Here is a 21,916-nt window from a genome sequence, read left to right on the forward strand (position 1 = left end):
CTTTGGAGTCTGGGCCTGAAGTTTTTTTGCTGTAAGATGGCTACCTTAACATCTGCTATTGTGTGGCCAGGGAGGTTGAAGTGTTCTCCTACAGGTTTTTGTATATTGCCATTCCTGATATCTGACTTGTGTCCATTTATCCTCTTGTGTAGTGACTGTCCAGTTTGGCCAATGTACATAGCAGAGGGGCATTGCTGGCATATATAACATTGGTGGACGTGCAGGTGAATGAGCCGGTGATGTTGTAGCTGATCTGGTTAGGTCCTGTGATGGTGTTGCTGGTGTAGAGATGTGGACAGAGTTGGCATCGAGGTTTGTTGCATGGGATGGTTCCTGAGTTAGAGTTGTTATGGTGCGGTGCGTGGTTGCTGGTGAGAATATGCTTGAGGTTGGCGGGTTGTCTATGGGCGAGGACTGGCCTGCCTCCCAAGGTCTGTGAAAGTGAGAGATCATTGTCCAGGATGGGTTATAGATCACTGATGATGCCTTGGAGAGGTTTAAGCGGAGGACTGTAGGTGATGGCCAGTGGAGTTCTGTTGGTTTCTTTTTTGGGCCTGTCTTGTAGCAGGAGGTTTCTGGGTACATGTCTGGCTCTGTTGATTTGTTTCTTTATTTTCTTGTGTGGGTATCCTAGTTTTGAGAATGCTTGGTGAAGATCTTGAAAGATCCTTCCTTTGAAAAAACAAACATGACAACAACACAACCCTACTTCCAATCTAACACTTGAACCTGAATGCCCCATTGATTGAGATAAGGGAGGGGCCAACACATTGGTACCATTAGGAAACAACTCCTGGAAAGTGAGCTTTGAACCATATACTATGGTCACATGATCACTAAAATAGAATTCCACTTTATTTCACTAAAAAGGAAACAAAAATTTAATAAAATAGTAATTAGAAGAGAAATAAAAACTGTTGGAAATATTTAAATTGCTGTAGCTTTAAATGGGCAGAATGGAATGGTGCCATTTGAGGCTGAGAAATGGCTGCTGTAACTTAAATTGACTGTAACTAAGAAATCCTTACACTTTTTCTGATTAAAAACAAAATATCTTCTTCAAATAAGGAGCAGTGAAAAGGTTAATAAAATTTTAAGGTCCTGTTTCTCTTTTTCCCCAATACCAGGGAGAATCTGGATTACCAGCATACCCTGGTCCACAGGTACAATAAAATGGATATTTTCTGCTTTTGGTATATATTGCTTTGCACTGTGTGTGTCTATATTTTTTGTGTGCGTGTCCTTCACTACAGAGATTCTGGTTTTGATTAACTTGTAGGGAGAAGATGGTGATCCAGGTAGTCAAGGAGATAGAGGGTCCAAAGGAATTAGAGGACAAAGGGTAAGAATAATAAACACTCTTACTCTTTCTGATAAGTACATGTGAAGGGGGCCTTGAATAAAGTTTCTAGAGTTTAGTCCCTAGTCAGAAAAGGATTGAAAATCATTCTCATTACTTTATTGCTTCAAGGTCTCAGAGGTATGATGATCTCAGTCATTAATGTTCTTCACTGATTTCCATTACGTATGAGGGCTGTTCTATATTGTATATTACTCTATCTTTATTTAAATTGCAGTAGCCAGCTCCTCAACTGGAGTTCAATGAAGCTATGGAGATTTTCGTCAGTGATGGATCTGCTCCCATGTCTTATAAACACTGAATCAAAAAACTGAAAATTTAACTTGGTAACTATTCTTGAGTTTCTATTTTTAGGGCAATGCTGGCTTTCCAGGTTCAGAGGGAAATTCAGGGGACTGAGGGCCACCAGGACCACAGGTACCACATTTAAAAACTGAATATTAACCTTGGGATTAATCCTGCATTTGACAATGCTGCTTACAATAAAATGTAGTTCACTAATCAGGCATGCATAGACAGATGTATCCTGCCCTCAGCTATGCCCAAGAAAACCTGGAATGGCATGGGTTTAACTGAGGAGAGAATTGTACCTTCCCCATTCTTTTCTCTCCCAGGGAAGATAAAAATTGATTTAAAAATTTAAAACTTGGATTTTTATTTAATTTAAATACATTTTTCTTTTTAAAAACAAAAATGTTTAAAATTAAATTTGAAATTCTGACAACTTGTGTTAAGGCCAAAATTTACTATAGTCTATTTAAATCGTTCAAATAAATACATACAATGCGGCATCAAAGAGGCCACCTCAAATATTAAAGCGTGCTGCTTTTTTAATTATCTACACAACTCGGGGGGGGGGGGGAATATCATTTTTTTAAATGGGAGTTAGGCACTTAATTAAGCTCTTTACTGTCTAATATTTTATGAATATTAATCTGCTTAGGTGTCTAGTGGGATTTTCAAAAGTGACTATCTGCATCTTTAAGCACATAAATACCTTTGAAAATCTGGTCTGTGATAACCCAAAACAGTCTGTGAATTTACTGACTAAATTAATACCACCTTTGTGTAATAACTATTAGTTTACATGTGAAATATTTTGATAAATGTACTTCTATTTCTTATGTTCCCAACACATAAGGTAGTTTTAGTTAATAAATAAAAATAGTGCTTTTTTGGTATATTTTTAATTGAATTCCTATTTCCATCTAAATACAGTTTGACCCAAATCCCAAGTGAAAAAGTGAACCATGTATTAGCCAATAAACATGTTTCAGTGATTATACCAACTGCCGAGAAGAATAGCTAGCTCTTAGATCGCACTTTTCATCCATAGATTTCAAAACACTTTATAAGGAGGTAAGCATCATTATATCTCCATTTTACAAATGGGGTGTGTGACGGGTTCGGTCACAGAGACCACCTTGGGACTGTTACCTGATGTGCTGAAACTACCTCTGAGCCCGTTTTCCCTGTCAGCTTGGAACTCCAGAATCCTGCCCTGTTGAGCCAGGCACGCTAGTCTGCTGCAACACAGACTCAGGTCTGGTCCAAAGCTGTAGACTTTAACCAAAAACTGATCAGCAAGTCACCTATCTCCAGCACCCAGACACCCAATTCCCAATGGCTCCAAACCCCAAATAAATGTGCTTTACTCTGTATAAAGCTTATGCAGGGTAACTCATAAATTGTCCACCCTCTATAACACGGATAGAGAGATGCACCGCTGTTTGCTCCCCCAGGTATTAATCACTTACTGTGGGTTAATTAATAAACAAAAGTGATTTTATTAAGTCTAAAAAGTAGGATTTAAGTGGTTTCAAGTAATAACAGACAGAACAAAGTAAGTTACCAAGCAAAATAAAAGAAAACATGCAAGTCTAAGCCTAATACATTAAAGAAACTGAATACTGGTAAATCTCACCCTCAGAGATGTTCCAATAAGCTTCTTACACAGACTAGACTCCTTAGTCTGGACCCAATCCTTTCCCCTGGTACAGTTCTTATTAGTTCCAGCTCAGGTGGTACCTAGGGGATTTCTCATGATGGCAGCCCCCTTTGTTCTGTTCCACCCCCTTTTATAGCTTTGGCACATGGCAGGAATCTTTTGTTTCTCTGGGTCCCCACCTCCTTTTAAATGGAAAAGCACCAGGTTTAAGATGGATTCCAGTACCAGGTGACATGGTCACATGTCCTGTGAGACCCCAAGCCTCCATTCTTTCGGGCCTGGCTTACAGGGACACAGAAAGGCTTACAAGTAAACAGAGCCATTTACAACCAATTGTTCTAGTTAATAGGAGCCATCAAGATCCTAAGCCACCATTAATGGCCCACACATTGCATAATTATAATAGGACCTCAGAGTAATACTTCATATTTCTAGTTTTAGATACAAGAATGATACATTCATACAAATAGGATGAACACACTCAGTAGATTATAAGCTTTGTAATGATACCTTACAAGAGATCTTTTGCATAAAGCATATTCCAGTTACATCCTATTCACACTCATAAGCATGTTTCCATAAAACATATGGAGTGCAACGTCACAGATGGGACTGAGACATGGAGGTCATGCAGCAGGACCAGTTGCTGAGCTAGGAATAGAACACAGGTTTCTTGAGTCCTAGTCTAGTGTTCTCATCACTACCCCACACTGCCTCCCTAAAGAAAGAATTAACTTACTTTAGGAAATAAGAATTATATCCTTCACCATTTTAAAAAAATAATGAGAAATGCAAAAATTAAAGATCTGAATAAATGTATATTAATCCATATAACTGCTTACAAATATGCCTAACGATTGTGTATCCTCCTGGTTATCAAAGAGAAGTACCAAATTTAGTGTAAAGGCTATCCTGAGTTGCAAAACAACATGTTGTAATGGTTACCAACCAACTAGATGAACTTTTCTTTAAATACAGTTGCAAACCCAGATTAAAATCAGTTATTTAAGTTAAGGTTTCTCCTTGATGATTTTAGATAATGATTAAAATTGGTGACTTAAATCACTTTTATTTCAATCAATCCTCCCTGTTCTTCTTCGAGTGATTGCTCCTGTGTATTCCACTATAGGTGTGCATGCTTGCCACATGCACCAGTACCGGAAGTTTTTCCCTTAGCAGTATCCGTAGTGGGGGAGCACCACTGCGACCCCTGGAGTGGCGCCTGTATATCGTGCCATTAAGGGGGCTGTGTGCTCCCCCCACCCTCAGTTCCTTCTTGCCGCCAGTGAAGGTAGTCGGAACTTGCTCCAGCTTAGCTTAGCTGCAGCGTTTCTAGCTTAGTGGTATCCAGTTTCACTGAACTTTCTTTCGCGAGTGCCTGGCTTGGGGCAGGCCCTGTGGCCCAGGCTTAAAGTTGTGCGACTCCTGTCGCAACTCCATGCCCAGAAGCGATCCACACAATCTGTGTCTTCGCTGTCTGGGCGAGTCTCACATTAGTGAGAAGTGCAAGATCTGTCGCTCCTTCAAGCCACGGCCGAAGAAGGAGCGTGAGTTCCGACTCCAAGCTGTTTTAATGGAGTCGGCATTGGCCCTGGCACCAGCGCGTTGAGCTGACACCACGCCGGGCTCCGCATCTTCGGCACGTGGCGAAGCGCCTCCGGTGCGCCGTTCCGAGTCAGCACCCGGTACCGTGTCCTCGGCGTGCAGCGAGGTGCCGTCGACGTCCCAGCACCACTCCCCCGCTGAGAAGCCAGGGAAGTCTCAGCGGCGCCGAGAGAAGGACACGGGTGAGGCCAGACCCGAGTTGGGCAGCCCGCGATCCCCATCGGGACAGAGACCTCCGACTAGGGCTGAGCGGAGTAGTCCAGTCCCGTCCGCACGAGCCTCACTGGAGGTACGCATGCCTTTGACACCAGAGGCAGCTCAGGCCACACGTGACATCTTAATACTTCCAGTGCCGGGAGTGCTGCCTCAGTCGGGCTCCTGGTCCCATGGGAAGCTGCCCTTGGGCGCCCATCAGCCCTCCCCGGAGGTGTCGGAGGTAGAGGCACCTTCCCAGGTTGAGGTGCCGAGCAGAGCCCCACGACGCACGTCGACTCCGCGTCCGGGCTCTTCGATGAGCGGATCCCACTCCTCCGGTCTCGATCGCCGTCGAGGAGGTGGCAAGAGGCGGCGCCGTGCCTCTTCCAGCGAGTCCAGGAGGAACAGGTCGCGACGCCGTTGGCACCGACGCTCATACTCAAGCGCCCACTGTCACAAGAGCCATGCTTGCGGCGTGTCCCGAGAGACCCCAGCACCAAGGCGCCATGATGATAGGCGCTGCAAGGAGTCAAGGGACAGCTCCTCGGACATATATCTCTCGACCTCCTCCAGGTTGAAGTCTCGGGGCAGGAGCCGTGACGATCAAGATCGCTCCAGCCGTTCTTACGGCACCGTGTGCTCCTCCTGGACGTTGGCGTCGGCGCGCAGTCGTCTCTCCCAGGGCCACACTGCACCGCAGGACCAACCTGCCCCGCCGGCGCCTGATGCGCCTCTGCTCCAGGCCATGCCCTGGCAGGGACAATGGTGCCAATGGGCACTGTGGCCTCAGGCACCTGCGCAGCCAGGACCTCGCTCCGTGGCGGGAGCCTCTCAGGGCCGATCCGTGTCGCCTCCCCGGCACTGGGATCAGGCTGTGGGCGCCGAACCCCCGGCACTGACTCAGGCACCGAACCCGGACGTGGAACCCACGATACCATTGGCCGCTGAAGGCACCGCACCTTCCGCCTCTTCGACACAGGGCAATTCCGTCGCGGTACTGCCTCCCTCTTCCCAAGAGGACTTTAAAGCACATCAAGAGCTGCTTCGGAGGGTGGCAGCCAATCTCGAGCTCCGGGCCGAGGAGATGGAGGAGCCCTCCGATACTCTCTTTAATGTCCTCACCTCCTCGGTACCGGGCATTGTGGCACTCCCTTTCCATCAGGGAGTCGCCAATATCACCACTGGCCTTTGGCAGACCCTGGCCTCTCTTGCGCCTATTTCCAAGAAGGCTGAGAGGAAGTACTTCGACCCCACGAGGGGTCTTGTGTACCTTTATACCCACCCAGCTCTAAACTCACTGGTGGTAGAGTCGGTCCACCACCACGAGCGTAATGGCCAGCCCACGCCAAAGGACAAGACTGCTCATAGACTTGATACCTTTGGAAAAAAGGTGTATTCGTCAGTGAGTTTCCAGCTCAGAGTGGCCAACCATCAGGCGCTTCTGAGCCGTTACGAGTTCAATCTCTGGGGATCCCTCCCCAAGTTTGAGCCCCTCATTCCTGACAAGGATGCGAAGTAGTTCCGGGCGCTGATTGAGGAGGGTGTGACCCCTGCCAAAGCAGCTCTCCAGGTGGCTTCGGATGCTGCGGACACAGCCTGCTCGTTCGATGGCCTCCGCGGTCTCCATGCGACGTGCGTCATGGCTCTCGCTTTCGGGGCTGTCGTCAGAATCCCAGTCCATAATGCAGGACCTGCCGTTTGATGGCAAGGCCCTTTTCGCGGACCAGACAGACACCCGTCTGCATGGGATGAAGGACTCCCGCACCACCCTGCAGACGCTAGGCCTATACGTCCCGCCTGCCCAGGACAAGCCCAGGCCTCAACCCTCTGCTTTGCAAACTAGGGGCAGATATGAACCCCCACCTAAGCGACAGAGGGATCAGAGACGTCGGTCCCAACGCCAATTCCGCTCGGCCCACAGCTTGGGGCCTCGAAGTCTAAACGTCAGGGAAAACGGCGTTTTTGACTCGTTGAGGGGGGTCACTGGGCCTGTTGCCAGTGTACCCCCCACCCAGTTAATAAAGTTACCTTTTCTAAACCGTTTATCGGACTTCTGACTGCAGTGGTCCCATATCACGTCGTACCAATGGGTCCTCAGCACCATCTCCCAAGGGTACAGGCTACAGTTTGTTTCGACCCCTCCCAATTGTCCCCTGTCTGGGCAGCCAGCCGGGGCCCCGGAGCATGCCCTCCTCCTCGACCAGGAGGTAGAGCACCTCCTCTCTCTGGGAGCGGTGGAAACGGTGGTACCACGGGAATACCAGGGCAAGGGTTTTTACTCCAGGTATTTCCTCATCCCCAAGGCGAAGGGCAGGCTTCGGCCCATCCTCGACCTGCAGAATCTCAACCAGTTTCTGATGCGTTGCAAATTCTGCATGGTGTCCCTGGCCTCTATTATTCCATCCCTAGACCAGGGGGATTGGTTTACGACGCTGGACCTCCAGGATGCATACTTTCACATCCACATTTTCAAGGGTCACAGGCACTTCCTCTGTTTCCTGGTGGGTCAGGACCACTTCCAATTTACGGTCCTCCCCTTTGGCCTTTCTACTGCCCCCCAGGGTATTTATGAAATGTATGGCGGTGGTGGCAGCCCACCTCAGGAGGAAAGGGCTGCAGATCTTCCCCTACCTCAATGACTGGCTGCTCAAGGGCTGGTCTCACGCTCTGGTGCAGCAGCAGATGAGCTTCCTGCTAGACACCTGCGGGGCCCTAGGTCTACTGGTAAACAAGGAGAAATCCACATTAATTCCGGTTCAGCACATAAACCTTATAGAGGAACTGTTAGATTCCCGGGTAGCCATTGCCTCCCTCCCACGGGACAGATTTGAGACACTCAAAGCTCTCATCGCCTCGGTCACGGCCTTTTCGGTAACCACGGCACGGGTGTGCCTTCAAATCCTAGGCCACATGGCAGCCTGCACCTATGTGGTGAGACATGCCAAACTTTGGATGTGGCCCCTTCAGCTCTGGCTGGCCTCCCAGTAGTCCCAGGCCAGGGACGGCCTGGACAAGGTGGTCACGGTGCCGCCCAAGGTGGTGGCAGACCTCCAATGGTGGTCCTTCCTGAGCAACATGCTTCAGGGTATTCCCTTCTGAGAGCCCTCTCCCTCACTAGATCTAGTGTCGGACGCCTCGGACCTGGGCTGGGGAGCCCACGTGGGGGATTTCAGGACCCAGGATAGGTGGTCTCCCAAGGAACTCACCCTGCACATCAATGTCAGGGAGCTCAGCGCCGTACACCTGGCGTGTGTGGCTTTTTGCCAGCACATTCAAGGGAGGGTGGTCAGAGTCCTTACGGACAACACGACCGCCATGTATTATGTCAACGAACAGGGGGGCATGTGCTCCCGGGCCTTATGCCAGGAAGCCCAGCTCCTGTGGGAGTTTTGTATAGCTCACAATATACTCCTGCGGGCTTTTTACCTGCCCGGCAAGAGCAACATGCTCGTGGACCGCCTGAGCAGGGTGTTCTCCCACCAGCACAAGTGGTCCCTGCACAAGGAGGTGGCCAGGTGGATCTTCCTACAGTGGGGTACTCCCCAGGTAGACCTGTTCGCCACCGCCCAGAATCGACAGTGTCCTCGATTCTGCTCCAGAGCGGGACAGGGCGATGGGGTGCTATCAGATGCGCTCCTGCTCCCATGGTTGGGGCCCCTGTTGTACGCCTTCCCGCCCTTCCCCTTAATAGACAGGGTCCTACAGAAGGTGAAGTCAGATGGGGAGAGGATTATCCTCATAGCCCCAGATTGGGCCCGTCAACATTGGTACGGGTCCCTGCTGCAACTCTTAGCGGACCCTCCTTGCAGGCTGCCACTATGCCTGGACCTCCTCTCCCAGGAGGAAGGTCGTCTCCTCCATCCCAACCTAGCCATGCTCCATCTGACAGCATGGCTGCTTCATGGTTAAATGAGGAGGAGGCCATTTCAGCTTCCCATCTCCCTGTGCAGGACCTGTCTGTTTTCACATCACATGACAGCCCGGTTTCTGAAAGGGTTAGATCAGGCATTCCCTTACGCCAGACCCCTGGTCCCGCTCCGGGACCTAAACCTGGTACTCTCCTGCCTCACAGGGCCTCCCTTTGAGCCGTTAGCCACGTGTTCGTGGTCCCACCTGTTGTGGAAGGTGGCGTTCTTAGTGGCTATCACCTCAGCCCGCCGGGTCTCCGAGCTCAGGACCCTGACCTCTGAACCACCGTATACGGTCTTTCATAAGGACAAGGTTCAGCTCCGCCCTCACCCTGCCTTTTTGCCGAAGGTAGTCTCGGCTTTCCACATGGATCAGGATAAGCCCCATTCCTCTAATGTATCCTTTTAGGTCCAGAAATCCTTAGCACTCCTTTGGATGGTTGTGGCTTAAACAGGCATTCCTAATACTCTAAAGCAGTGGTTCTCAACCTTTTTTCATTTGTGGACCCTTAAAATTTGAATCGGAGGTATGGGCCCTTTTGGAAATCTTAGGTTAAGAACCACTGCTCTAAAGGTATATCTCAAGCAACGTCAATTGTACCCTGTTCATCTCATGCTATGAGAAATGCCAGGGCCTTATGGCTTTAAAGTTGCTGTAGGCAAGACGTTAAAATCCTGTACCAGTTGGCATGTTAGGCATCTGGAAAATATTTATGAAGGAGGCAATGCTCCTTCTACAAGGACCCTAGTGGCATTGTGGGCAAAAGCATATTAGCCTCATCTGAGGAAGATTTATAAAGTAAACTTTAAAATTCATGCTGGAATAAGAAGGATATTTGAAATATGAAACCTTGGTAAGTTATGTTTGGGGACATATATGTGGGCGTGTCTAAATGCAGAAGTTACACCAGTTTAAAAAAACAACAACCCTATTTAAAAGCCACTTTAGTTAAACCAATCCCACCCCTGTGTAAATACTCTGAGGTTTAAACCCACAAAAGTTTACCTTTAGTTTAATCCATGCAAAAGTGTGTGTAGAGCAGGCCTATGCCAATGTGGTCATGTGAACCCAAATTTCGATATTCATCTAACTATGATTAGGACCAGTGAACTTGTAAGCACCTTTCTCTGGAAGTATGTGAACAATTACAACTCGAGCTAAAGCACTGTAACCAGTTAAATGTTCTGGATTAAAAGGAAATGGTGGAAACACAAACAAGTCACATATTTTTGGATTAAAAGCCATGTCACTAAATAACAGGGCATTAAGGTAAATTATACATATCCCGTTAACTTTAATGAGGCCAGAATGGAGGCACTAGCACTGCATAGTGTGTGTGTATGTGTGTGTGTGGGGGGGCGGGGTAGAACATGTCAGGCTGACTGACCCCTTGTGTTTTCTGGCCTTTGTTTCAGTATATGGTTCCATAACCCAAGTATAACAAACAAACAAAAAAATGACAAAGGAACGCTGCTCATCAAAATGTTACTCCGAGGGTGAAACTCAACCCATGCACAAGACCTAGGCGTCATTTAAGCCCTATTTTGAGTGGTGCATAGATCTCATGAGCTTCCTCTGCACTGGTGTGAATTGCCGATATATTGGGCTGGATGAAGATGAAAAATAGCCAAGGAGAGTTCACATTTGAATAGGGCAGGTTAGGTCTTACTAGAAAAAAATATCATTACTAAATATTTTGCTATGGAGATCAAACAGATGCTGTGGTCAGAAACAAGTGGACTGGCAGCAGTCATGGCTTGTCTATACTGTCTGGTGTGCACTGCTACTCACGCCTCTATAGTCCAAACTGCAAAGTGCTGCGCTGGAACTCCCCTGTGTGGACACTGCGGGCACAAACTAAAGGGTACCTAGTTCATGTTAGTTTAGTCCCCTTAAAACTGCAGGGCAGTGAACAGGGAGCTGGTGCCCGACATTCAGGAAACACATTTTCCTTCAACCTGATGGCTCGTGATTATTGCCCGTCACACATCCCTTCTCTGTCCCCTGTTGATTCTTTTCCACTTTGATAGCCTTAAAGGGTGTTACACTTAATCAATAAATCAGAGGAGAGCCTCATATCAAGAAATGAACCAAAACTGGACTTCAAGACTGGCACTGGTTACCTGTTTTCAGGATTGAATTTACGGTGTTAATGGTGGCCTATAAACCACTCAATGGCTTGAGACCTGGAAGACAGCCTCTCATTATGCCACACGGTCACAGTTGCACACAGAGGCGACACTTCAGCTGTATCCCAAGCACGTTAAAGGAGAGACAGCTAGTGATAGAGCCCTCTGCTCTGAAACAGGCTTCACCATTTGGCTTCAAATAGCCCTGAGCTGTTGCAAGGTCAGGTGTATCTATTTAAGTGGGGTGCCGCATTTGGTGGGGTTCAATCTGTATAGGGGAGGGGAGTATCTTGGTTTGGGTTTTGAAGGAGATTCAGTTCCATTGGGCTGTCCCTCCTGCCATCGCCATGTGCTCCCGGGAGCCTCCTGCTTGCTGTGCGGGGAGGAGGGGATGAAAGAAGAGGGATGCTAATGTCAGGGTCTCCCCTTCCCCCTGCTCCTTTACTAGGGTTACCATCCGTCCGGGTTTCCCCGGACATGTCCGGCTTTTTCAGCGTTAAATGGCTGGCCGGGGGAGATTTCTAATCAAGTAGAAATATCCAGGATTTCCCCCTTCCCCTCATGCAGAGTGCAGCTCGGCTGATTGGATGGTGGGGCCTGATTGAAAGCCGCTCGCAGCCACTGGGGCCTCTAGCAGCCAGAGTCCCTCCCTCCGTCTCCCCCTCCTCCCCTGCAGAACAGTGTTTGAGTCCACGTGGCGCCCACAGCTCTCCCTCTGCCGGGTGAGCAGGGCAGGCGGAGGGGGGGGTGCAGAGGCTGCAGGGCGAGGAGGAGCAGGGCGGGCAGAGGCATAGAAGCTGCAGGGCAGGCAGGGGGCGCAGAGACTGCAGGGTGAGTGGAGAGCGGGGGGCACAGAGGCTGCAGGGCAGGGGGGTGCAGGGCAGGCGGGGGGGTGCAGGGACTGCAGGGCGAGTGGGGAGCAGAGAAGCACTTAGCAACCCCCAACCAAGATCAGAGCGGGAGGGAGGAGGGGAAATGCGGGGTGCTCAGAGGAGGGGGCAGAGTTGGGGCAGGGACTTTGGGGAAGGGGTTGGAGAAGGGGCAGGGCTGGGGGCGGGACCGGGGCCCCGTGGAGTGTCCTCTTTTTTAAATGTTTGAATATGGTAACCCTACCTTTACCCCATCTCCACAGGGCTCAGGATGAAGGGAGCTTGCTGTCTCAACTTGTTGATCTACTTAACAAGGCAGTGTACTTAGAGTGGGGTCAGCGTACTTCAAGGGGAAATGTGCGTCTCTCTCTCTCTCCCACATGGTGTGTATCTCGGTCTCTCTCTGCCATGCTGTCTCCACTCCCTGTATTCGTGCTTCCTTCTAGAGTGTGAGGTCATCTAGTCCAACCCCCTGCTCAAAGCAGGACCAATCCCCAAATAAGTCATCCCAACCACATCCTTCTTGTAGTGTGGGGCCTAAAACTGGACACAGTTCTCCAGATGAGGCCTCACCAATGTCGAATAGAGGGGAATGATAATGTCCCTCGATCTGCTGGCAATGCTCCTACATATACACCCCAAAATGCCATTAGCCTTCTTGGCAACAAGAGCACACTGTTGACACACATCCAGCTTCTCATCCACTGTAACCCCTAGGTCCTTTTCTGCAGAACTGCTGCCTAGCCCTTTGGTCCCTAGTCTGTAGCAGTGCATGGAATTCTTCCGTCCTAAGTGCAGGACTCTGCACCTGTCCTTGTTGAGCCTCATCAGATTTCCTTCTGGCCCAATCCAATTTCTCTAGGTCCCTCTGTATGCTATCCCTACCCTCCAGCGTATCTACCACTCTTCCCAGTTTAGTGTCTTCTGCAAACTTGCTGAGGTGCAATACACACCATCCTCCAGATCATTAACGCTCTTAAAGATGATGCAAGTTTACGTATCACTCTGATTGGCCATTTGGAGCACATCCTGCCCCCTCTTCTGGTGCGGAGGGTTTGGAAGGCAGCAGAACCAGTGTGATTCTAGTGTGTGTGGAGATGGGAGGGAAGATGCAGATACCCCATACATGGGATCTGGGCCAACTGCATTCTGTCCGGGGGATAGCGCAGGGGTTTGAGCATTGGCCTGCTAAACCCAGGGTTGTGAATTCAATCCTTGAGGGAGCCATTTAGGGATCTGGGGCAAAAATCTGTCTGGGGATTGATCCTGCTTTGTGCAGGGGGTTGGACTAGATGATCTCCTGAGGTCCCTTCCAACCCTGATATTCTATGTGGTACACACAGATGCTCCCAGCATGAAGAGATTTTAGGGGTTGGAAGGGGGAAGAGGCAGGCTGGTCTCACATGAAGCAGATACACTGGACATCACATTGATATAGTAGATAAGCATGGATGCAGCAGGTTCAGGGGCCAGTGTAGCTTTCAATCTGTGGCTGGAAATGGGTTCCATACCAATCTACAATTTGGGCGGTCCAGTCCTCCTCCATCTACCCCCACTGGCCTTCCACTCCACTTACTAGACTTTGCACTATGTCCAGGATTTGGGCCTCTGTGCCAACAAGAGTATTCTCATGGAAGAGAAATTAATTGGCACCTGTGAATTACACAGAATGAATCATCTAACTGTCTGAGCACTGCAATCCATGCCTGTGAAAGTAATGTTTACATTATGTTTAAACTTCAATAATATCCTTACAGAATGCACACACACACCCATAGAATAAAATCTTTGAGGAGCCAGCACCAACTGGCAAATCAGTGTTGCCAGTTTACACCAAATGAGGATTTGACCCCATTCCTCTTATGTTAAAGCAGGTATACAGAGCAACATGCAGTCAGAAGGAATGCTGGAGGTATTAAATTGTCTTTGCCCACTGAAGAGAGCTTGATAAGTAATGACACAGTAAATTAATGCCTGAATTCATGGCTGAAGAAGGCAACGTACCCTTTATAGATTTCCTGCATTTATTATAAAGCATGTTCCAATGTCCTTCTTACACTTGTATATGGAATTTTTCCCTCCCCCAGAACTGAAGCTTGGAACTTTGCTGCTGACGTTGTCTGTCATCATTACTGAGATTCACACTTCGGTGACTCAGAATCCAGGTAATTCAGTATCTTTATACACTATTATATTATGAAAAGATTTTGTTATCACCAATTTTCCCTCTAAAAATTCATCAGAAGCTTGAGAGTCTAGAGTTGGAACTCGTGTGCATTCATGCCTCCATGTGCTGTAGGCTGAAGTTGAGTTTGGACAATGGCTATAGACACTAGATACTACAGTAATGGGCTCTTTAGCAAACCCTAAGATATGGGGCCAAGTTCAGCAGTGGAGATGCAAGTTAGTCGTTGTCAAGGGTGCAGTTCCAAACCGGGATTTAGTGGTGAAAAACATAACGAAGAAGGGCCCAGCCCTGCAGCCCTTCCTCTTGTCACAATCCAATGCCCCGCCCCCCCCCCAGGGAGGCAGCATTGTATGTTGCTAACACCGGTGCAGGCATTGCAAAGCATTTCGGGAAGGGTCAAAGGTGTGAAGGGGGAGTGAAAGGTTTTTTTGCAGGTTACAAGAGGCCGAAGAGAGAGAACGGGTTAACTCCACACTTCTGCTCCCAAGATAAGACGCTGGCCCCAGTCCAAGGCCATGGGCTTGACAAGGAGTCTACAGCTGTATTCACATCTTACCCAAACCCCTCCCCTGCCAGCTGTGAGAAGAGGAAAACTAAGTTGAGCAGAGCTGCAGTGAAAACAGTAAAAGCGAATGAGACGGCGAAGGCCAACAGAAGGGAAAACAAATTCTTCAGAGCCGATGTGTTTTGGGCAGCCAAGAAAGCCACAGCGAGCTGATTGGGACTGGTACAAAGAGCACCAGGCACAGAGGGCCGTGGACAACAATGCCCCCAAAGGAACCCAGGGTTTAAAACCCTCCCGAGAGCCAAAGCAAGGCAGAGATCAACAGCGAACCTCGGGCAGCCTGGGCCTAGGACAGAACTCCCGTCCACCCTTCCCCCTCTTCTTCTTACGTTACACCCAGACTTGGCCAATGGTGGATAGAGCGTGTGAGAGTATGAAAGTGGGTTAGGGCTTGGGGCACTAACGCTTTCTTCCTTCCTCTGAGTGACGTGGGGAGCACCCAACACTCTCCACTGTTATTTTATTAATGAAGCTTTAAAATTTAGAACTTGGTGTGCTCCTTCATCTCCTCCCTTAAAGATCCTGTGGCCTCAGCTTGATCACCTGATGCCCCAGCCAGATTGACAGATTTCTGTTACCACAGTTTTGGTGGAGAATTGTGGAGGGGGCGGAGAGCCCTGCGGAGCGCACCAACTGTTCTGCGCTTGGTAATTCATGTTTGCTCTGTCTGGCACGGTTGGTCTTTCATGTTGAGGATTTTATGATTAAAGATGAACCCCACCCTCAGTCATACTACGACTGAGAAATGGAGGGAGGCTTAACGTTCCTCTCTCCACCCTTGTTGGCGGGCGAAGGGTGGAGGTAGGTCTACCCCCGGTCATAGCAGTACCGGACAATAGGAGGCAGACTTAGAGATTCTCACTCCAAGTGGACAATCCTCGGTGCATACCTCCTCAGTAGTAGTAGGACTGAGTAGAAGAGGAGAGCTTTGGGTTTCTCGCTCAGGCTGAGCGGGGCATTTGGTGTGTGGACCTTCGGTGAGAGTGGACCGAGAAATATGGAGAGAGATTTAGCGTCTCTCCCTCCAGCGCGGAAAGGTTGAGTATTGTTAGCCCTGGTGCAGGCATGGGCAACTGAAATCTCAAGTGATTAAAAGACCTTAAGAGTTGTACTAACAAATTGTGACATGTTCAGGAAACAAAAGGGTACAGTTACGGACTCGAGAGTCCCGCAGTTGTGGGCGATGGCATCACCGATGGGTTCAAGCCTGGACGTACAGGCGTTAGGGAGTGCAGACATGGTAGTCCCGCTGCCCAGTCACCTGGCATCATAGGAGGCAGGGGGACCAGATTCCCGAGCCATGGGAGAGGCAGCAAAGAGAGACAGGACCCTGCTGCCTCTTTCAAAGGGAGGGGTGAGGACCTCTCCCAGCTGGAGAGGGCTCTCATCAAGGTGGGATACAATCCCTGGGATTCCATAGCAGAGCTTCAGAAAAGAGGGCAGACTTGGCAGGATTTGTTAGCCCTGTATGCGGAGTATGAAAAGCTGAAGGGGAAAAATCTAGGGGCAGCTGTAGGATTAATTTGGACTGCAGCAGCCAGGTGGTATTAAATATTGTCAGGACAGAAAGAGGAGTTGGGGAGAAGGGAAGAGGTGTATACCTGACAGCTGGTGGAAATTGAGCAACTGAAAGCACAGATCACTAACCAGGCAGCAACCTCAGCCTATGCCCAGGACAAGTTGCAGGCCTTGAGACAGAACTTCCAGGTGGAAAAAGCAGAAGGCACCCGCCTGGAAGCACTGGCTAAGCAAGTACCGGTCCTTCAGGGACTAATCAAAGACTTGACTATTCATGCTCAGCGTCCTCTGCAACGGCAGTGTGCTCGTCATGAAAGAGAGATTGACCAGTTAAAACGTCAGTTGGCCGTGCGTTCGGTCCAGGTGGCGAGCCTCACGGAGGATGATTCAGGTGACCCTCATGAGGGCTTTGATTTCTCCCTTTGCGAGGATCCACAAGGATGGGTGGAACCTTGCTGTGCCCCTATAGCTGCCCTCATTAAGAGGGAGGAAAGGTCCAGCGGGTGAAGGTCGTATGTACAGCACCCCCAACTACGAGGAGAGCACCCTGTGGGGTGATTAGGAAGAGTAAAGGGACCAGGAGGGTTGGTGGCTAGTTGAGGAGCCCATCCTCCTTGCTAAATTGGTAATGAAACAAAGCCTGTGCCCATGGAAAGGGACAAGTCAGCGAAAAAAGCAGGCTCGGGCCCAGCCAAGCATGCAGGCAGCAGACAAAGAAATTGGAAGACAGGTTAGAAGCCCTGAGTGCATAGTGGCAGGAGTAAGGAAAGGGAATGAGAAGTTAACTGCAGAGCCTGGAGGGAAATGAAGCAGTTAAATGCTGTAACAGTGTTAAAAAGGAAAAGTGTTATAGAAAGAGAATTCTTGGTTTCTTTGCAGCCATTCTGAAGGAAAAATGAGCCTTTTCCAAAGGAATGTCTGTGAATGATCCAGGCAAAGAGACTGTCCAATTGAAGTCATTTGACTATGGACAATTTAGCCAAATTTGCTAAAAGAACAAGGGATTCTATTAAAATTTAACTGCCCCAAGTGTATAAAAAGAATGTAATCTATATACAGCTATGTATAAACAGAGCAGTGTAGAAGCAATGTGCATTTTCCCCAGGACATGGGCAGTGTATATTGTAGAAGGGGTAAAAGAAATGTAAACCTACCAGGCTACGTAATTAAAATCCTATGAGGGCTCCAAAAGGGAGCCACAATAGGTTGGGTTTTCCTTTTCAAATCACTGTGTGTTTTGGAAGCAGGAGTTAAAAGTAATCAAAAAACGCTGGTAAAAGTTGATTGTGTCCCTTTTAAGACAGTCTGAGCTGCTGATGGCTTTGAATCTAAAAGCAAACCAGAAAGTGTCTGTTAATGCAAGTGACCTAACTGATAAAGGTAGAAGCCATTGAAACCTGGCCTGCCTATAGATCAAACACAGAAAAATATGGGGGTAATTCCTCTGCTTTGCCTGCAATCAGCAAGGGTATTTGTAAAAAAAAAATAAAATAAATCATATATAAGCAATAATCTGCCACCGCCAAAGGTTAAGGCACTGAACTGGGACTCAGGCAAACCTCTCTCTGGCTCTGCTACAGACTTTGTGTGCAATGTTGGGCAAGTCACTTATACTAAATTTTTCCAGTATAAGACAATGGGAGGGACAGATGCTTAGCACCTCTGCTCAACTTAGTTTTCCTCTTCTCACAGCTGGCGGGAGAGTCTCAAGTAAAGTCTCATTGAAACACACACACAATTCTTGCAGTACAGTTTAGTAATTGAAATAAAAGTGTAACACAAAGTGCTCGTGTCACACTTCTTACCGACCAGCAAGAAGCCCAACGGAACTGAAGACTGAGACAGAACATGGTTCCTCAAGAACCTGATCCTAAGGCACTTACCACTTTGCAAGACCAGACCTTGAGTGCATCTTCAAGTTTTTGAAAACAATGGAATTCTTGTGTTCTTTTTCTTGTAGCCCTCTCAGTCACTTGCACACACATCTTACAATTTCTGCACTGAGTAATGCAGGGGTCCAACAGTCTCATTTGACATGCAGACTCGCCTTATTCACTGTTCATCCTGTGCAGTGAATGCTGCAAGGATTCTGTAGAAAATATAGCATATACTCATATAATCAGTACTTTCACTCAATTCAATAAATTCACTAGAAACAACATATCCAACACGATGTACAGAGGCTCACTTTGTAATATAACACCTGTAAAACAGAGTTGATTATATTACAGCGTAAAGTTTCCAAAAGCCAAAACAAAGAAGTTCACTATAATGATTGTTTTATCTCAGATATTTACATGGTAATGATTTGCAAACTGGTTAAAACTTCTTAAATAAAAAAGTGTGTTATTTAAAAATAAATAAAGTAGTACTGGTCTGAATCCTGGGTTCATTGAAGTCAACCTTTGACATCAAGTCTCTCATTGACTGCACTGGGGCCAGGATGTACTGGAAGGAATAATGCTGCAAGAGACAGGAGGTCAGGCAGCTTGACCCAGGTGTTTTTTCTGGCTCTGACTATAGTATTTGGCTCTGTAACCCAAGTTCACATAAAATCTCTAAAGGTAAAGGAACTCTATTCATCAAAAGGTTAGCCTACTGAGTATCATTTCCTTTCTGCATCTCTTCTGGCCATTCAGTTTGCCAGATATATTGACCAGCTTTAATACACACATGTAGATTTCTCTTATAAGAAAAAAAACAAAAACAAAAACAAAAAAACCCACAGCTATGCAAGTCCACTTAGCTCTTAGAATCAGCTTCTTAACTCCTCTGTCTGCCCACATCACTCCCTACTTCCTTTCTGTTTTACTACATGAAGTTCATGCTTCTTGCCCTCACTCTTAAGGTGTCTCACAGCTCTACCTCTCCCTACCTATCCTGTTCTTTTTCTGGCACCCCACTGCCCATGCAGGTTTGGTCCTGTGGCCCTCGATCATGACAGTGGGGTCAAACCTGAGCAGTGCTGCGACCCCCCCCCCCATGCATCAGGTCACAATGCCACTCATAGTTCTGGTACTGCTGTCAGAATGGAGGGGCCGCTAGGGCTAAAGCTGAGTGGGCAGTGGGGATGCCATCACTGCATCTTCTTGATGCTACCATGGTGCCGGCTCCTGCACCAAGACTCCCCCCAGGGCCCTGCCCAGCCTCACCATGCTTCCAGCAGCCCATGTGCCCTCTGCTCTGTCCTTAGGACTTGCTCAGTGACAGCCTCAAGACCTGCTACAAGTACAGGGAACTGCAGTGAGAGCCCACATTGTGGAAGAGGGGCAGTGGGGAGCCCCGGGATGTACCATGTGTAAAACTTCTGGGGATGCCCCAGATTATACAACACTATCATTCACAAGAAATTTATAAGAATGACACATAGCATGGACACTTCTTCTGCCCCCAAACCCTATCAGCCACATAAAAAGAGGAAATTAATAAAATAAAGGAAAAAGCAGAAAGAGGACAATGGGGAGGGGGAATCAAGTAGAGTTTTGTCACTGAAAAGGAAGATTTGCCAAAGACTTCACAGAGTCCACTAGGGATTTCACTGGTGCTATTAATATGATGTGAAGGCACCCAATACTATGGTGAGGCACACCAATAATAGAACCTTAAGGTAAAATAGATTGGAACCAGAAGGGGAGGATTGCAGTGATGGATGCAGATCTGCAATTCTAATCTGAACCCATTCAAATATCCTATGGGTACAGATTCAAGTTCTGTTTCTGCCTAATCTCTAGTAAAAGGACATGCTTACTTGGGACCAGGCTGTCTTCTATGGCAGCGTTTCTCAAACTTGGAGCAGAAGTGGTGAGATCTGTGAGGTCCTTAGTTCCTGTGAGAGTTCATTCCACTGGCTCAGACCAGCCACTGAGAAAGTTCTGTCTCCTGCACAGATGACCTTTACCCACAATCCACTTTACCTAAAGTGTGAGGAGAGGTAGTTTTGCAGAATGAAAGTTAAATTCTGTCCTGTTTTATCTGTGTAGTTCACATTGGTTTCAAATTTGGTGGTTTAGCCTAATTTGCATAAAAACTAAGAAAACATGTGAAAGTACATAAAACATGCACAAACAAGGCAGATGAACAAAATGTCATCCAAAAAACCCTCGAGTCTGTTTAGCCTTATTTATAAAGCAAACTGAGCATTTGTATTGAGTTGTGCAATTCTTAGCATTAATATAAATTATAAGATATTTTCTCTAGTTCTAGTAATTGTGGGTGGTCTGAGCTATTGGACCAATGGTGGCCACCATTAAACTCATGCATTTCCATTCCAATGAGTGCAGTTGCATGGGTGTAAATGAGGACAGAATTTGGCCTTGGAGAGTAAAGCTGTAAGACGTATGTAAAACCTGTTGCGAAGTGAGATTTCGGATTCTGATGTATTAATGGCATCAGAGAGCATCAATTTTCCAAGTTACACAGCTCCACCCAGGTGCTTGATTTACTTTGGAAGCCTAAAAAGACTTATTTAAATATTTTCTTAGGTGCTGTTTGTGTGAACTTCGGAAGCGAGTACCTTTGATAGCTTCACCCCTCCATGCAGAAGGGAAGGTAGGGCTGTAAGAGTGTCTCAGAGCTGCTATGTAAGAACCACCTGCATTCTGAAGTGGCTCCAGTGCCCTCTACCATTTGCCTCCCAAACATAAAGAGAGATCATATCAGCTTTGCTAAATTGTTACCAAAGTTCGCCAACTCCCAAATAAAAATGACTAGCTCCGCCTGTTTGATCACTTGCGGCACGGCGGGCAAAAAAGCCCAGGTGTTCCACACGTTAGTCATTTGTCATGTATGTTGATGGCTTGTGCCACATATTGGCGGGTTGAGAGGTTTGTCTGCAGCCCTGGCCCTCCCTTTTTTGCATGACAGGGAAAAACTCCAGGAGGAGCTCAGAGGTGATAGCAGGGAACAACCTGTGCTCTGAGGCAGCTCCCAAGAGTGGTTGACACAGGGCTGCTCCAGGCTGTACTTCTCCCTGAGGCCTCCAAGCAGCCCTTGAGAGAGATGCACTGGATTTACCTCAAAGCAGCAAACAATACTGTTGGGAGAGAACCCTTCCCACACCAACCTCAGTGAACAGTGAGAGAGCAGCCAGTTCTGAAGGACCAAAAGAATTTCCTGACACAAAATAGAGTGTCATCAAAAAAACATTTTTTGTGGGGAAAATTTAATTTAAATGACTGTATGGGAAGTTTCTAAACAAAAGGACACTTTCCATGTAATTTTGAATTGAAATTTGTTGTATTCAAACATGTGTTGGTTATTATTTGTGTTTTCCCTCTTTACCCCCTTTTCATTTTTGCCACTGAATGCAAATAGAATGAATAATTTCCAGCATGTGTATTCCCCACGTTTTCCACCCCTTTCTTTAATTCAGTGATTCTCAAACTTTTGTACTGGTGACCCCTTTCAAATAGCAAGCCTCTGAGTGTGAACCCCCTTATAAATTAAAAATGTGTTTTTATATATTTAACACCATTATAATGGGTGGAGGCTGACGGCTCACGACCCCCCACATAATAACCTCACAACCCCTAGTTTGAGAACCTCTGTGTATAATTTTTCAAAATTTCTCCCAGCTTTGAAAAAGTTAAGAGTGGCAAAAGGAAAAATAAAATACTGTAAATCTTCCCCTC

General features: G+C 47.6%; 1 protein-coding gene; it reads left to right on the plus strand.

The window, feature by feature from the left end:
• Positions 1-21,916, plus strand: part of LOC101953884 (collagen alpha-6(VI) chain) — a 298,199-nt gene that overhangs the window by 175,391 nt on the left and 100,892 nt on the right.

Source organism: Chrysemys picta, chromosome 2 (genome assembly GCF_011386835.1).
Source record: "Chrysemys picta bellii isolate R12L10 chromosome 2, ASM1138683v2, whole genome shotgun sequence".
NCBI classification, from domain to species: domain Eukaryota; kingdom Metazoa; phylum Chordata; order Testudines; family Emydidae; genus Chrysemys; species Chrysemys picta.